We start from the raw sequence: 12893 nt of genomic DNA on the forward strand, positions 1-12893 counted from the left end.
TAGTATGAGCTTAGTAATAATGTAATATCGCTCAATCTCTCTCTCTCTCTCTCTCTGTCTGACTCTCTCACACACACACACACCCCCACACACACACACATGCACACATGAACAAACACTTTATGAATCTTACAGTGGCGGTGTGGCTATGGCTAATGTTGTTTTTGGCGGCCTGTTTTAGTTTTAGCTAGTCTTTGTGTCATTCATTCATTCATTCTCTTCATTCAGTCTTTACGTGAAACCGGTCCATGTCCGTAAAAGTTTGGATATTGCTGTACCGTGCTGAAAAATATCAATGAAGTCATTGATTAATCGACTTCAACAACACTTTCATCACATTATGGTTGCCTAAAAATGATTTTTTAGTTGTTCGACCTCTACTGTACATGCAAAAGGTCACATTATATCTCAGTATTATATTATATATCATTCAAAGATCCAGTGTACCTCTTCCAGAAAGCCAACTTCTGAATTTTCTTTGTTGTTTTTGTCTTTCTGCAGCCAGCCTGAACATGTGCTAATAAGAGAGGAAGAATGCGAGAAGGCGAGAATAAGAATAGCTATTGACCACATTCAAAGAAGTAAGACTTCTGCATCACAATAAATGTCCCCTTTCTTGGGCCATGTGGGGGCATTATGGGTAAGGTATTTTTTGGGGCTACCAGGAACTTGACCAGAGTTAAAAGAAAAAAAAAAAGAAGAATGATGACTTAGGAGGTACGTTTTGAAATCAGGTGTTCTTAGTATGTTGTTTTCATCAATGTCATGTCTTCTATGCAAGACTTAAATGGAATTCATAAGAGGTCAACAGTTAACAATTTGATTATTTTGTCACTAGATTCAAAGAGGTGTTGAGTTTGTGGGCAAGAATGAAAATCTTGTTGCGGTTAAGACTGAGACACACAGGCAGCATAGTGACAGAGGATGACAAAAACATTTTTAGCAACTGTTGTATAGCATACATTTTTTTTTTTTAAATCTTAATTTATTTCTTCAAGAGCTTTGGTCTGTTCATGCAGCAACCTTTGTGCACTTTCCACACTGACAATTTAAATAATGTCAAGAGATGGAAACAATTAAAAGAAAAACAAATCAGATTCATTGATTACCGGTAATCGAAAACAAATTATTATGTCATGTCATGTCATCTTCCAAACCGCTTATCCTATATAGGGTCGCGGGGAGTTGCTGGAGCCTATCCCAGCCGTCAATGGGAGAAGGCAGACTACACCCCGAACTGGTCGCCAGCCAGTCGCAGGGCACACATAGACACTGTCACTGAGCGGGAATCGATCCCACGCTGCCCGCACACAACTCGGGCGTGTGTACCACTACACTATCAGCGGACGTACAAATTATTATTATTATTAAAATAATTGTTAGACGTATTTTTGCTTTTAGATGTATTTTTCCATTTGTATGACGGTTAAGATCTTCTTAAAAATGTTTTATGGTTTTCTAAGGGGACATATTTTGGAAAATTTGCTTTTTAAATGACTGTATACAAACAGTCTGTAGGTTGCTTGACATCCCATCCATCCATCCATTATCTGTACCGCTTCTCCTCACAAGGGTCGCGGGGCGTGCTGGAGCCTATCCCAGCTGTCTTTGGGCAGTAGGCGGGGGACACCCTGAACTGGTTGCCAGCCAATCGCAGGGCACACAGAGACAAACATCCGCACTCACAATCACACCTAGGGGCAATTTTAGAGTATCCAATCAACTTACCATGCATGTTTTTGGAATGTGGGAGGAAACCGGAGTGCCCGGAGAAAACCCACGCAGGCACGGGGAGAACATGCAAACTCCACACAGGGAGGCCGGAGCCGGGATCGAACCCACGACCTCTGAACTGTGAGGCGGACGTGCTAACCAGTCGACCACCGTGCCGCCCGCTTGACATCCCATTAAGTGTTAAACAGCCAAGTTCAACGGTTCAACTATTCAGTAACCGTGGATTGGTTGATAAAAAATAATAATAACGTAACATAACAATAACATTAAAAAAAAAACATAAAACCGTATTATAATACAGTAATCCCTCGTCACTTCACGGTTCGAGTTTTGTGGCCTCAGTGCATGGCGGGTTTTCAAAAAGTATTCGTCGAAAAATAGAAATGAAAAATGCAGCCATATCGGCAGCCATATTACAGAAAGACGCATTGTTTCAAATAGATGTGTTGACCTGGAGGCTTTGTACATACCCGCGGGCACTGATCGCAGCCTCTCGCTAGTCTTGTCCACGCTAACAAACGAACAGCACTTTTGAATAACGTTCGGTTCGGAAACTCATAATGTTATTCAAATGTGCCATTCAGTTAGCCAGAGCCAAGCCGGATAAATGGAGAGTAAACAGCTGTGTTCAGAAGCCGTGAGCGGGGGGCGCTCAGCCGCCCGGCAGGCATGACAAGGATGACGAAACATCGACAAATAAAATGTTAAAGTGTTTGTTAGTTTTGTCTTATTTGTCTTAAAACAGCTTACCTTAAAGTGAAAGTCAACCATAGCATATTTTTTTCAAGAATATGTTCCCAGCAGGCCCACTAGTTGAAACGCGGCATTCTGATTCATTTTGCGTTCGTGGAATAAGTGTTAAGCAGTAAAATGCACTCGTTTTTAGCCATCTCTGGGGGCGGCCATTTTGTCTTCTGTTGACTGAAATTGACATCACAATTGCTCACAACAACCTATCAAGGCTGACCTGTTTTCTGGATCTGAGCCGTGATTGGTCATTGCTAGCAGTTGTGATGCCATTTTCAGTCGACAGAAGACAAAATGGCCGCAGCCAGAGATGGCTAAAAAAGAGAGGATTAACACTTATGTTTCAACTAGTGGGCTTGCATAGAACATATTCCTGGAAAAAATAGTTGACTTCCTCTCTAACTAGAATACTGTGTTGCATTTTATCCAAAGGACCTTGCTGATGATATTGTGCAAAGAGAAAGTTAAGCCATGATTACTTCCGGCGACTGAGCTTTTATTTTGTTTTAAAAGAAAAAGAAAGAGAAAGAAAAAGACGACAACAAAGAAGAAGGAGGTACTGACACTTTCCCTTTGTACAACAACGATGACAAGCCTTTAAAACTTCATTACACCAAGATTCTACCTTTGGATTTTAGGATAAAAATTACTTTGACGTAGGTATTAGCTAAAGTTTCGTGACAGTTGTCCACTGCCGGGGTTGTAGCGCACCTTCCTCTCACAACCTGCAGCTTGGTATTCATTCTTCATTTGGCATTTTTAAAGTTAAATTTGTTGCATAACAAGTATTTAGAAGGGTGCGAACCTCATCGGGCGGTTGGCAAGGGCATAATAGAGGCGTAAATCCCCACAAAATAAAACTTTAATATAAATATAATATAAAAGTTAAATAACAATAATAACAATAAGTCAACCTCTACTTCACATTTTTTCACCTATTGCGGGGGGTTCTGGTCCCCATGAACCGCGATAAATGAGGGATTATTGTACTATCATGTCGAGGGAAAGCAGAGTTTTGTTGGATGTGCAGATTAGTGCTAGCTTCTGATAAGCAGCATAAACTTGACTGCTCAGTAAAGATGACGACGCCACCACATATTACTTGATGGGTGCAAATTGGTGGCTTGGTGACGAAGTGTAGCCTCCGCAAGCGAAAATACAAACCATGCTGTCTTATAGATGCTTGCGAGATCTTCGCAGTCATTTTTTTACAATTCAGAGTTCAAAATACAGCCACCTCAAGTGCCGCCCCTAATCACCATTGGTCCAGCAGTATATGGACGTGACCAATTGATTGCTCTCATTAAACAGGGCAGCCCTCTCAAAACGGGCTAATTACAGCAAGACAGAAAACATGTCAAGTGTGAGATAATTCTTTATGCTTGGTGTATTTTCATGACGACATGTCACAAACATATAAAGACTACTGTGAATGCTTTTGAGTGTGGAAAAAATGTCTCCTTTATGATGGCAATATTTACATTATGGGAAAACGATTTAAAAATCCAAACAAATCGGAGATCAGAGGCTATTGGAGTTCTCACTCATGAAGGATGTAACTAGATGAAACTTGACATCCCAATAATTCAGACATTGGCCCTACAGCAGAATTAGGATCATAATCATTTCCTTGTACTTCTTTATTATATCTTTCAACATGCAATTATCTGCAGTAATCTCTCTGTACTTTGCCCCAAAAAGCAACAACAAAGTTTGTCCACATCATAGCAGAACCAAACAGATACTCTGAAATGAAAGTGCAAAAATAGCTCATAAGGCAAGTCATCATATGTGCTAATATAGTAGTCTATCACATCTAATTTGACCGTGACAATTGATGGCTGAAAATACTTCACATGGCAGCACCTTTCACTTTGAAAGGCTGACAGGGAGAGCTGCCTCCGTTACACAGGCAACACGCCTGTATATCCATTAAAGGCAGAGACAGAAATAGGCCACAGAAGCTGCCAACAGTGAGCATTCTGTTGTTGTTATCGCTACCGTTTCTCAATCCATCCTGACAGGCCTCCTCTCCTTTGAGGAAGGAAGCAGCAGTCACTGTTAAGCATGAAGCCCTCTCTCTCTCAGGCCCGCCTCCGCCCCTCGTCCAGGGAGCCAAATTATGCCTGCATTAATATTGCATATTGCACAAGACTCACAGAGAAGCCACATGTGTATGAGCCCTTTGTCTTCACGTCAAATGAAATATGCTCGGCAATCATCAGAGGTTGAGCGCGAGCCAACGAGAGGAGGGGTGACAGCAGGAGGGGAGGGCGACAAGGGTGAAGGCTGGAGGCTTGAGGAAAGGCTACAAGGAAGGAGGAGGAGGGCTGCCTGGAGACAAGTGGGCTCTTAAGGGGTAAAATAATGGAGGATGAGATGAGAGGACGGAAGAGTGAAATAAAAGTGCCGTAAGAGACAAGGGGAGGGCAATGATGAGTCGTACAACATGGCATCGAGTGGAATAGTAGAAAAAGGTTGAAAACAGTTGAACCCATAAATGTTGGCGTGGCTCCAAAGGGGCCAAAAGGGATCCTGGACTTGTGATGATAACACATTTTAATTTTGAAAATGAAGAGCAGCCAGCTAACAGTAACGTTAGAGCTTCTGACTCACTTGTTGCTAGCGATTGTCAACAATACATGCTCAGAGGAACAATGGCCAGACTGCTGGTCAAATGACCAAATAAGGTATTAATTAATTAAATAATAAATTATGTATTATATATTGTATATTCATTAATTAATTAATTAACTTAATGATCTGCTGCTACCCACCACCTAATTTACCTGGCAACAGTCGAATAAGGGGACTAATAACAACAACAAACCTGTAATTATTAAGAAGTCTTTACAAAAAAAAATGATAAAATAGGGCACCTCAAGGCATGCTGGGTAGGTTTTCAAACTACACAAGGGCGGCATATTAGTTTGCATTCGGAGCCTCATCAATTCTCAAAGAATGCCAGGACTGAGAAACACATACATTTCAGTTTTTCCCATAGTTGAATGGCGGAGACTGACCCAAAAAGCTTCGCTGGATTGATTACGTCACCTAACTGCATCGAGCCTTGGCTGACTACTACTACTACGGCTAAACAACACATTGTTTTTCGCTCCTAAATCAGTAATCGGAGCCTCCATGATGGTGAATAAGATACACTTCTTACAAGTATCGTTCGCATGGAGGGATTATGATGAGTAATTAATAAAGGGAAAGATGAAGTCATGCTAATTGCTAGGCTAACCTAATGTTATCATGAAATCGAGGAAGGTTGAAGTTATATTGACACATTTTGACGGAAAAGTCCAACTTCCCACCTTCATCGAATGCAGCATTAACCTACTCGGATCGTCCCAGTTCCGGACTCAAAGCATTCGAGGAGAATGCCAATGACAAAGATGGCTGATTCTGATCAATTGTTTGTCGTTCTCATTCATCACAACACATTTTGCAAGATAGGTGGGTAGTTAGTTAGGTAGTTAGTTAGTTAGTTAGTTAGATAGATAGATAGATAGATAGATAGATAGATAGATAGATAGATAGATAGATAGATAGATAGATAGATAGATAGATAGATAGATTAGCAAAACTCTATACCAATGGTCAGTGTGTGTTATTTTTACAATTTACAGAACAATCTTAAGTGTTGAGAATGGCTTGCACTCTTTGACAATTTAATGTTAATGGTTGAACAAGCATACTGCCCGTAGACAGCTGGGATAGGCTCCAGGAGAGCTCCTATTGAGGATAAGCGGTACAGATAATGGATGGATGGATGGCTGCACAAAACGTGGTTTCTTTGGTATACTGGAATGTGATGTTTGTGGAAATAAAAAAGATTCTGCCCGACATCAGCAATTCTTTATCCACTACAAAAAATTACTAATATTACAGCATCTTATTGAGTCACTTCTTCTTCGATCGTGTCTGCATGACTGTAGCATTATACTGTACTGCCTACTGGTGGCCAAGGCTGGCACATCATCATCCTGGAAGGGGGAGTCCCCCTTAAGCAGCCCTTTGTCAAGGTTTCAATTTTCTTTCCTTTTTTTTTTTTGTCTTTCTTTACCTCCTGTGGGGTTAAGATCAGGGGATGTCATTAATATTTGTCAAGTGTGGACATTTGAAGCCCTTTGAGACTCTTTTGTGATTAAAGGTTATAAATAATTTGATTTGACTTGACACACCAGACGGAGCAGCACAATAAATTGGATGGCAGAAGTAAATCATGATGCACAAATGAAGTCTTTACGATCTAAGAATGTTATTACTCCGTGTTTTCATGAAGCACAATATTATGACGTGCTTTTATTTCTTAACGCAAACATGCAGTAAAGATATTTCCATTCATTTTAGTGGAAAAAGATGCTTTGAGATATGACTGTTTTGAGTTACGAGGATGGTCATGGAACTAATCAAATGTATGTCTCAAGGCACCACTGTATTTTGCACATCGAGTGCCAAGACCACACCGTTAATTCAAAAGAAATAATAGACCTCCAAAATTAAAACATCTTCAAGGGTTTATATTAGGCGCCACGAAGAGCTTCTTGCGTGTTAATCCCATGCACACTCACGCAACGCACATGCACACAAACACGCACCCATGCACGCACACTTGAGAATGAGCAACTAGCAGGTTGGCTGAGTGATTAACACTAGTTGGTCTGTGGTCGAGTGTGCTCCTGACGTACTGAGATTGCTGCAGCCTCTTGTTCACACTCATTGTATGAAACAACATAGTGGCTCACCTTCGAGCGCACTTGTCAGCCTCTTATTGCCAAACCTCTTTCACTATCGGCAATTATGTCTGCACGCATGTGTGTATGTCCTAGTTTAAAAGTGTGTATCCCATCGCCCTCTCACTGGCTCTCATGTTAGCTGTGGCAGCTTGCAAGCACTTGTCACCTCCCTCAAACCTGATTATTAATTATAGCCTGTCTGTTTCTGACCAAAACACTGCTGCCAAGGAGACAGACACAACACCATTCAATAAGAACCATCCTAGAATATAAAAAAGTTCCTCACATCAAGGTGATGGACTGTATCTTTTTCTCTATAGGCTACATGTCTGTAACATTTTAAGTGACATCATCTTCAGTTCGAGTGGTCTTGCTCTTGGTAACCTGCTTGCCGTCATATGAAAAGTAACACAACACATTATAATGAACCCCAACATCTGGCTACAAAAGCGTAAAGTGATCAAAGTGAGAGCGCCAGAAAGTCAGTCATGCCTGAGTTGCACAGAGGCACTCAGCAGTGATCAGCCTGGAGCAGCGCCTGCAGCAAGGCTCTCTTTCAATGGGCTTCTTTATGCTTGCAAGCGTGAGTGTGTGTATGTGTGCGCAAGTGCGTGTGTGCGTGTGTGTGTTGACCATTTAGACACTTGTGCTCGGATGAAGAGCATATTATACACTTTCAAGCAGCAGAAATATGGCTTGTAATGTTGCACAGGTGTGTCCTGTGAAATAATAGCACTGGCCATACAGTGTACTACACATACTGGTGCCTTATAATTCATCATTATACATTATATCACTGTCAATAATATCATACTTCCCACTTTGCACAAATTGTACAAAATACAGACGGTAGCATGAATATAACTTACCATACTCTGTTCCAACATGCAACACCATAACCAGGAGTGGAGCTAAGGCCTTGTCACTCTCTGGCCACCCCCAGACCTAGGGGAACCTTACGATATAAGTGATTTTTTTGCCATTTTCACATGGATGCAGTATTCTTAGGCCATTGATTGTTTTTTATATTAACTTCATATTTAATTAAATGTGCAATTGACCTGAATGCAAACTCTAAAATAGTCTGTTTTAAGTAATCTGAGTCATTATTTTCACACCATAGCAAGCAAACAACATTGCCGAGAAGTAATTGTATACTATCCACTTTAGCTGGGCTATACGTAGATATATATCACAAAGACGATAGAATTTTTTCATTCTACTCTCACGTCTATCATCATTTCTCATCCGCAGCAAACGGTGTGTAATACGAACATCTGAGGATGCTTTATTTGATGGCCTAAAGCTTTCACTTATCAATCTTATGCCACCCAGCTGCGACCAGTTGGCAAACTACACAACAACATAGTGAAGTGAACCATATAAGGGCGGCACGGTAGTCGACTGGTTGACATGTCCGCCTCGCGGTGCAGAGATTATGGGTTTGAATCCGGCTCCGACCTTTCTGTGTGGAGTTTGCATGTTCTCCCTGTACCTGTATGGGTTTCCTACGGGTATTCTGGTTTCCTCCCACATTCACAAAACATGCACAATAGGTTAATTGAGCACTTGTCCCTAGGTGTGATTGTGAGTGTGTTCGGGGTGTACCCTGCCTTCTGCCCGAAGACGGCTGGGATAAGCTCCCACGATCCTCGTGAGGATAAAGTGGCTCAGATCATGAATGGATCATATACATTAGGGGTCTTAAATTCTGTTCCTCGAGGGCCCATGTCCTGCCTGTTTTCCATCCCTCCCTGCTGCAACACACCTGATTCAAATGATCAGGACCATCAATCGGCTTTTCAGCAGACATTGCTGAAAAAAAGATGTGTGAACATATTTTGTTCTTATTTAAAACAGCATTTTTGTCATACATCTCTTGAAGGAAGTGCACGGTCCTCCGTGCCCCCCAGTAGCAATGATTGATTCTGAATTCTGGACCCCTCCACCCTTTAAGTTGCCCACCCCTGGTCTAAACGTAGCTACTTCTAAACAAGGGATGTATCAATTATCAACCCATATGAGAAATAAGACTGGACTGTTTAGAGGTTTGATGTGTGACCTCCCCCCAAATTAATTGGTCATTGTTGGTGGGTGCAGCTCAGCTCCTCCACTGACGATTGGACCATCTGTTTTCTTTTCAGAAACCTGAGTGCTGTTGTCAGTACCACGGCTGATATGTGTATACTTTTGAGGTCTGCAGAGTATTATATTTTCAAAATTACATAACAGCAGAGGTTGTTTTTTTTAAGAAATCAATTTAGCTTTGCTCATAAACAGGAAAATAAAGTTTACTGCTTTACACAACGCGGAGTTAAGTTAAATAAAAAATGGTTGATTCTATACAAAAAGAAAAAAAATTGTTCATTTATTATGTTGTTATATTCTTATTGTTTCATAAAATTCTTGCATCCGATTAACCTGCAACAAAACCCCCAAAATTCCTCCACCAAGTTAGAAAGTTCAAATGAAGTTTGGAATTTAAACAGAAGAATATCCAACTGTAAATTTGATAAGGACACACAAATATATCAGGATATAACTTAAAGTTTATGCCCATTACATAAAAGATTCCCCGGACAATGGATAAAAAAAACAAAGAAAACAAACAAACAAAAAAAAACAATCCTGAACAGTCACAGCATGTGACAGTGCTGCCATCTATTGGTTATCTCGCCTCGCGCATGCTCTCGTCCCTCCTTTTGTGCTTCAATTGAGTTTTAAAATTTGAGTCTTTTTAGCATTGTGGACATTACAGACACCAAAGAACATTAGCCTATAATGATGGCTGCATACACTTGACATTTTCATTCATTTACATTTGCATTCTTGTTTATTTGAAAAATTACCCTAGTACAGATACCCAGTCGTCACTGATAGTGTAGTGGTACATACGCCCGAGTAGTGTGCGAGCAGCGTGGGATCGATTCCCGCTCAGTGTGCCCTGCTACTGGCTGGCGACCAGTTCGGGGTGTAATCTGCCTTCGCCCGTTGACAGCTGGGATTAGGCTCCAGCACCTCCCCGTGACCCTGTATAGGATAAGCGGTTTGGAAGATGACACAAAAAATGAGATACCTAGGCATCTGAAAAACTATTTAAAACTTTGTTGAGCCCTTTACAATTTCATAAATATATTTCATTTGAATTGTATATTTTATTTGAATAATTTTGAATAAATTTTAGTATTTGATCAAACGTTTTTCAAATACAAAGTAAAGTGTGACACTTATAAAGCACCTTGAGTAGTACATTGATAATAAGAAATCTCAACAATGCATTCACATTCTGATCTCAATTTATTTTACGTGACCATTCTCATATAGGGGAACATGCATTCCTTAAAAGTGCACAACCGACACTGAGTTAAAACACAAAGACACTGAAGCATAATCAAACATAACTTGACCACTGGCTAAACCAAAAAGAAATCATTCAAACATCATTGTTGTCAGTGATCTTATTGCACACAATATATAAGTTTTCACAGTTGAGAAACACTTATTTCTGACTACAAATTAATTCATTCTCACCCCTGTTTTGTTGGATGTCTAAGTGTTATTGTCCAAGTTCCACAAGCATATTCAGTGCCATCTTCCTGGTTCTACAAGCACTTTCACATTCCTCTACCATTCCCCGAAAGTGACAGAAAAACATTATACAACCTGCCATACAATATATGATCCTACCATTTGTGGGAAAAAAATAACACAAACAGAATAAACACAGTATATTGTATTAGGCCTATACACTTTATGTCAAGAAAGTATTTGGTCATACTTTTTTTTTTTTTTAATTCCTAGTCATTCCCAAGTGTAAAAACAGACACCGGAAAACTTGGCATCACACATAATGTGAATAAAATACAGCTGCCTGTAATTATATTGTATAGCAGGCCAGCAGGTGGTTTCATGTGTACATGAAGCTTTGTGAAAAAAAACAAAAAACAAAAAACCATTCGGCTCAAGTGGTTCGATGCCTCTTCTCACCATTACAATTTATGGCCATAGGTGAGGGTTTGGAATGTAGACCTTCCAGTAAATCAAGACCATCACCTTTGGACTCATCTGATTCTCATTCCAACTGCTTCGCACTCAGCTACGAACTGCGTGCGGCATGACTTTAAGATCGTGGCTTGATTAATCTGACACAAACACATCATCAGCAAAAACAGAGACGTCATGCTGAGGTCATCAAACAGGAACTCTCGACACCTTGACTGTGTCTATAAATTCTGTCTGTTAACAGAAGGGCAACCTTAGCGGAATCCATAGGCACTGTCCCCGATGTCCACGCGAAGTTGCAGATGTGTGTCAACCAAGAGAGCCACACAACATCCTGACTCGGTTTATTCAACCCCAGAAATAGGAAACCGCACCTCAGTGTCCCCAATCTCTGCTTTCTCATTGGAAAATGTTTTGGTGGGATTGAGCCACATCTCCACTATACACCGTGTTGTGCACTGCTTCCCTGCCCTGAGATGCAGGCTGATGGTCAGAATTTCCTCACTGCTGTCTGGAGGTCCTTCGCTCTGGCCTCACCAAACTCCTCACAAGCCAAAGTTTTTGCCCAAAGCTGCATTCCGCTTGGCCTTCCATCAGGACCCATCAGCTGCTGCCTGAGTCCCACTGGCCAAAAAGGCATGATAAGAGCCCTCCTTCTGTTTGACGGCATGCAAAATATTACTACCTAAACTGCATCTGAATTAAAATGAGAAACTCATTTGTAAAGATTTGGGCTTTGGAACTGTAGAGTTGTGGTTTGATTAACGCTAATGTCTGCTCCTTGATTATTGTGAACGTGCACTTGAGTAAGTCACCGATGATGATGATGATGATGATGACCTAGTTCACCAATGCCAAGGCCAGCATAAGGCCTTTCACCAATTTCACCATTCCTGATACTGTACTCCTAAATAGCAGCCTATTATTGACCATTTCTCACCTAATTGTCCCTCCATCTTGTGCATACAATCAAGATCATTTTAAGTCCAATAGTTGTCCGGCCCAAAATGTTTTAAACTCCATTTGTCCATCTTTACTTTCAATTATCAATTGATCACTGATTTCTGGTTGTACCCAATCCCAATCTCAAGCAAGCAGTTGATCAACTACTTCCACAGGGTCCTTAGCAGAGATGCGTACTTTACCCTATTTTGCCGGTCCATCCTCTGTCCGCGACCCGGGCACGCTTCCCGCATCGTCCCTCTGTCCTTATTCATTAAATAATTGTCTATCCGTCCATCCTAGTCCTATGAAAGCAGTTCCGTCCTTACATTCCGTCAGTCCGCCCCCTAAAAAAAAACTCCAGAGGTTTCATAATTCATAAACATTATTTAAAGCTCATTAGCTGGCTAATTTGCTGTTCACATCCACTTACCGACTGGGAGCATCTTGTGAGTGGATTGAATTGTTTACAACTGTGTTAACCAAGATGCAGTAGTAGTTTAGCTGTGTAAACTTTTTGGGACGGTCCGTTTCTTCTCCGCTTGAAGCAGAGTAAAGTCACTCCCTCCCACATACAAACACGGTGAACACGCACTAGACAAACGGCACGTTGTGATATTTCACATTTGGTCAGTGAAATGGGTGTAATCCATGGTATTACATGTGTTGAACCACTAGAGGGCAGACTATGTCTGTGAGTACACTGTTACTGCAGAGAATGCA

Source organism: Filicampus tigris, chromosome 10 (assembly GCF_054856515.1).
Source record: "Filicampus tigris isolate MCC_2025a chromosome 10, RoL_Ftig_1.0, whole genome shotgun sequence".
In the NCBI taxonomy this organism is placed as follows: domain Eukaryota; kingdom Metazoa; phylum Chordata; class Actinopteri; order Syngnathiformes; family Syngnathidae; genus Filicampus; species Filicampus tigris.